Here is a 5,776-nt window from a genome sequence, read left to right as displayed (position 1 = left end):
CCCACTAGGCACCATTCTATTCTGCATATATGCATGCAAATGGATGCAAATGCACGGAGCTGTCTTGGGAAGGATCACACCAAAGCCAAGGCAGCCCGGTGATAACTAGGGTTACTTCCCAGTGGGCGGGGGGATGGGGAAGGGGTGTCAAGGAAGACTTTAGTCATATGTGTAATGTTTGCCTTTTTTCCCCAAGGAAACTGTATTCCTGTATCACTTTTGTGGGATTTAAAAGAAATAAAAATGAAATCCATTAAAAATGATAATGTGGCAACGGCTTCCAGGGAGTAAACAGAAGAGGTTTGAAGGACTCATCTAAGTGCCAAAAGCCATTCTTAGGGTTCCCATCTGCGGATGGCCTCCGGGACTGCGCCCCTTCCTGCTCCCACCCCTCCCCCAACCCCGTGCACTTGACACATGATGTTTATGTAGCACCCACCCTTTGTTGGGTTGTTTTTATTGTTTGTTTGAGAGAGAGAGAGACAGACAGACAGACAGAGCTGGAGAGAGGGTCAGAGGGAGAGAGAGAGAGAGAGAAAGAATCCCAAGCAGGCTCCACACTCAGTGCGGAGCCCAACACTGGGCTCGATCCCATGACCCTGGGATCATGACCTGAACCGAAATCAAGAGTCAGATGCTTAACCGACTGAGACGCCAAAGCACCCCTTGCTGGGTTGTTTTAAGAGCTGGGGATAGAGAAATAGAGCATTTTGCCTCACAGAGTTGACTTCTTATTGGGGGAGCCAAGGCCCCCCAGCTGCTCAGCCAGGCCTCTGTGGGATGGAAGGTGTGGATTCCCCAGCTATAGAAACAGTGTCCCTGTGGGCTGATATCCTGGGCAAGGCTGCCTTAGGCCTCCTAAGACTTGTCCTGGGAATCTGTCCTTGTAGACATGGAAGGAGCCACGTCCTTCTCACTTGACTAAGGGATTGGAATAACACCATCACACAGATTGGAGTTAACAAATAGCAAACCTACAGGGAGTCTTTCTCAAGCATTCTCGCCCACCCCCGCCCCAGGCCCAGCGTGGGGGAGGCTCCATTCTGCTGCCTGAAGACAACAGATCCGACAGGATGGGGCTTCTAGCCTCTGGCGACATGTCCCCCGCCTCTTGTTCTCATCAGTGGGGCAAGATCACTCAGGAGCAGGCCCCTTAGCTCTTTGTAACCGGGGCTCAGGAGTACGAGACCACCTGGCTCCGGGGGTCCCAAACAGACCAGGCTCGGCCGCTCCGAAATCCAAAGGCAGAGCAAGGAGTGGTGGGGAGACGAGAAAGGAATTTATTTCAGTGAGGCAAACACCAGGGTGACAGTGACTCAAGGACTGTCTCCGAAGTGCTGAAAATCCTTCCAGGTTCATATAAGGAAAATGTGGGACGAAGGTCAGTGGGTATGTGCAGGTGGGCAAGAAAGGTCAGGTCCATCACCGTCTCAGGGTCAGTGACTGGTGGGGGTCTTGGTGGCTCGGGGCAGCCCTCGCTGCTTGAGGGGGTAGTTTCAGTTCCCATCAGGGGATGCTCTGCCCACGGGGTGGTTTGCCTGAGCTAAGGGATAAGCCGGAAAGAATTTAATCAGTTAAGGAGTACCGACTGAGGTCAAAACGGAGGTAGGTGACATCCTCTTGCAAATCTCCACTGTCAAAACGCCGTTCCGTCTCTACAGAAGGAAAAGGGACTAGGGTTATTCCCTCTGTAGCTACTCCCCTCTGTCCCCCCAGCCCAACATCTTTTGTCTTTAACTGGAGTTATTTAAGGCGGTGGTTTGGGCCATTTGGGGGACTTACTCAGTTTTCCTGGGTCTCTCCCACGTACACAAGAGGGATACATGTTAATAAACTTTTGCTTGTTTTGTCTTTTTATTACAGGGGCATCTGAGCCATGTATGCAGAAGAGTAGAGGGAAAATTATTTTTCCTCCCCCCACGGTACGAAGGGAAAAACCCAGTTCTTCCCCTGCCTTGTGTTTCTTCCCTGTGAGTCTCCTTTGCTGCTCGCACAAAACACTTCCCTTCCGGTCACCAGATGTGTGGACGTTTTCCTGCACATCGAGCAATTCTCTGTGACACCAGCTGGGGGTCCTACAATCTAATTCAATTCTGACAATATCTATCTGGAGATAGCGTCAGATCCCAGAGGTTAAGGGCCGGGTCCCACAAGGCCGCACCCCGCGCGCGGGCGCGCACACACACACACACACACACACTTCAGATGTCAGTCTGTGATGCAAGGTTGTTACCTGTGCTTCTGACCAACTGGCTATAGATCACAGGTAACAACGTCTTTGGGTTAGATTAATTTGCTACAGGAGCTCAGGGAAACATTTATGTTTACTAGTCTGTGAAAGGATATGATGGAGGATATGGATTGTTCACAAGGAGACAGCAGGCCCCAAATGGAGTCACTTGTGCTAATCCCCATGTCAGCAAACCAAGACTTAATACCTGACCTAGTTACAGAATCAGTGTCTCCCAGGAACGTGACTTTTAACCAGTCCATCCGGAACTACCTGGTTAGCACTAGGGAGGTAATCTGCCACAGAAATCCTTTCTGCCCCCCAAAGAAAGGCGAGGCACTCTGCCCTTTCCTGATCTCTTTCCCTTCCTGCCTGAAAAAGCCTTCCGTTTTGTACAGATCCTTGGAGCTCCTTTCTATCCTTCAGATGGGATGCTGCCTGATTCATACATCATTGAAGAAACCCGATTTGATCTTTAAAGGTACTCTGTTGAAATTTTGTTGTTTAACAAGGTGAACAGCCAGATGGACAGAGATCCACAGGGGGAGAACTGGGAGGGTCCTGAGTACAGGAGCTTCTGTCCCCTTGAAGCTGGCTGGGATGTGTCACTCTGCTGGTGTGGATGTGTTCACCACCAGGAAGCTCTCGAAACCCCCTACTACTGGGATTTCACGGAGGCTGCCTCGTGCAGGCATCATTACTTATGAACCCTGTTTCTCTCTGGAGGATGGGGGGTGGGGTGGTAGTGGGCTGAAAATTCCAAGCTTCTAATTATGGCTTGGTCTTTCCGCCCAGCCCCCATCCAGGAGCCATCCAGGAACCCTTGGGCTCTTTGCAAAAACCGGGCCCTCTGTCTCATGTTACACGAATGAGTTTCCCCATTTATAGACGGAGGGTGATACCAGTGATAAAATCTACTTTCAAGGTGGTGGTGACTATCAAAGGAGTTCTTTTCTTGCCTGTAAAAGCGCTTAGGACAATGTCTGGCACATAGCAGGTGTTCAATGCAAGGAGGTGGTTATTCTTACTGCTATTGATATCATAGTTTATTGTATTTCATGCTTATAACAGCACTGTAGGCGGGTGGCATGGCGAGCCTCCAGTTAATGGGGGCCGGATTTGGTTTTGTTTTATGATCCCGGTTCAGCCCTGACCTCCCTGGCGGACCACGGGCTCCTCTGTCCTCTCCCTGGGGCTGGCTTTCTTCAGCTGTCATTCAGGGAGCAGGATCGAGCCCGCCCCTCTCCCCCTGCTTCCTGCCTGACGGGCTGTAACAGGTGCCCCGCACCTGGCCCTGTCCTTCGTCTGGCCCCCTGAAGCATCTGGGCCACGCAGCTCCTCCAGGGATGGGACTTCGGGGCTCCTGATCTTGACTTCGGTGACTGAACACCGAGTGCCAAGTCTATGTGTCACCAGGTTGGGACGGCACGAGTCTCACCACCGTGCCCTACGGCCCCAGCTCCCGAGAGGGGAGGAGGCTGCGGTGGGAATCAGTATTGCGCCCCTTCGGCCATTTCCGGGCCCTAACGTGACATTTTTCTGCTCAGTTCAATGTCAAAGAGGAAGGTTCACATGCTCTCTTCTCCAGAGCCTGGACTGCCCTCCTACCCACTCCTCCCACTCAGCTCGGCTTGTCACTTCCTTCCTTCAACCAGCACCTCGAACTGCCATCCTGATACAGCCTCAACTCAACGGCCGCTGCCCCCCAGGCACTCTTCCACTCCCCTCCTTGCCCACCCCTGCGCAGCGGCCCGTGGAGGATTCTCGTGCTTCTCGAGGCAGCCCTCGCCTGTGCCGTCTGTCCCTCCCGAGCTTGCTGGACCCCGTGTGCCGACAGCGCCCTTCACAGGGGTCTTGACTCCAATCGGGTCCTCTCTGTGAGCCTGGCTGGCTGCCAGCTGGACGGCTCTGAAGCCAGCTCTAGGGAGGGAGTCCTGCCAAGGGCTGGCCTGGATCACCGCTGAGAGAGAAGCAGCCGCCAGTCCCCACAGAGACGTTGCTCTCCAAACTTGTGGGTGGACGTGTCTCAGGAACTTGCTACCCACATTCCTCGTACTTCGAAGACTGGCTCAAAACGGGCAGCCGGGGAGAGAGGCTAAGAACTCCTTGTGATCGCAGCCCTGGGGCTGTCTGCCCGTCACCAGCTGTGTGACCTGGGGCGATTCCTTAACCTCTCGGAGCCTCTGTTTTCTCATCTGAAAAAAAAAAAAAATGGACACGAAAGGAACTATTTTTATTGCCTCATAGGCCTTTTGTGGGGCTCAGACGAGATCATGGACAGGAACGCTGTTGGTAAGCATTTTGGTGCCGTCCTGGTGCTGCTGTGTGGTGTGGATGCACCAATGCAAATAAGACACAAAAACACGGATTAAAACATGGTGTGTGTGTGTGTGTGTGTGTGTGTGTGTGTGTGAACAGACAAAACTTGCCACGGATTCGCCTCTGAAGGATGTCGACCTTCAAAGTGAAACAGTTACCTTTTATACCAGTGAAATGAATTTATTTGGAAACAGAGTCACTACAACTCGGGGCCTGCAAGGGGGGGTGGGGACAAAATAGAGGCAAGTGAGGAGAGAGATCAAAGGAGAGGAGGGGCGCCTGGCTGGCTCCGTCAGAGGAGCACGGGCCTCTTGATCTTGGGGTTGTGAGTTCAAGTCCCACAGTGGGTGTAGAGATTACTTAGAAATAAAATCTTTTAAAAGCGGGGGAGGGGAGGAATGCTACTTTATAGAGAAAAAGGAAGTCGGAAGGGGCTGCTTTGAACTAAAGTTATTGGAGGAAACTGAAAGGGAGGTGGCGGTTTCTCATTGGCCGGGCTGTGCTACTTTCTTATTGGCTGAGCTTGTTGCCGGGCAAGGAGGCCAGGTACCCTTGATGGTGTTGGGTCTGCAGTTGATGAGGAGTGGTAGGGCATTAGAGCTCCCCCTTCTGGCCTCCCGACTCCATTCACTTTTTTATTATTATATTTACGTTTATTTATATTTGAGAGAGAGAGAGAGAGAGAAGGTAAGGAACAGAGAGAGAGAGAATCCCAAGCAGGCTCCCCGCTGTCAGTGCAGAGCCTGGTGGGGCTTGAACTCATGAATTGTGACATCATGTCCTGAGCCGAAACCGAGAGTCGGATGCTTTACCCACTAAGCCACCCAGGCACCCGTCCCCATTCCATTTTAAATAAGGTTTCCTGTGTTCAGTTTCACAAGTACTCGAGGACTTTGCTTCAGCAAGTGTCCCCTATTGTTCCTGCATTATTAACCCCTTCCCTGCAATGGAACGTTGCCATCCACATTCAAGTATGCTGTAATGTTTCCTCGCACTTTTTAAAATTATTTTTTAATTAAAAAAAATTTTTATTTATTAAAAAATTTTTGTTTTCAAATTTTTAACGTTTATTTATTTTTGAGAGAGACAGAGAGAGACAGAGCATGAGTGGGGGAGGAGCAGAGAGAGAGGGAGACACAGAACCCGAAGCAGGCCCCAGGCTCTGAGCTGTCGATACACAGCCCGACATGGGGCTGGAACACGCAAACTGTGAGATCACGGCCTGAG

At 51.5% G+C, this 5,776-nt stretch overlaps 1 long non-coding RNA gene across 2 annotated transcripts; it reads left to right on the top strand.

Moving 5' to 3' along the window:
• The first annotated feature begins 595 nt into the window (after positions 1 to 595).
• On the top strand, positions 596 to 4,604 carry LOC124514022 (uncharacterized). 2 transcript variants are annotated; one of them, XR_006962564.1, is made up of 3 exons: positions 596 to 1,922; positions 2,629 to 2,711; positions 3,778 to 4,604. It is a non-coding gene; the product is annotated as an uncharacterized LOC124514022 (long non-coding RNA). The 2 variants fall into 2 exon arrangements; XR_006962563.1 differs by having other exon boundaries at positions 596 to 2,711.
• The last annotated feature ends 1,172 nt before the right edge of the window (positions 4,605 to 5,776 follow it).

Source organism: Lynx rufus, unplaced genomic scaffold (assembly GCF_022079265.1).
Source record: "Lynx rufus isolate CCGP_SWC_20201006 ecotype Redwood Valley unplaced genomic scaffold, mLynRuf1.p SCAF_19, whole genome shotgun sequence".
NCBI classification, from domain to species: Eukaryota; Metazoa; Chordata; class Mammalia; order Carnivora; family Felidae; genus Lynx; species Lynx rufus.
The sequence above is the reverse complement of the archived record's forward strand: the minus strand, read 5'-3'. Positions and strand labels throughout refer to the sequence as shown.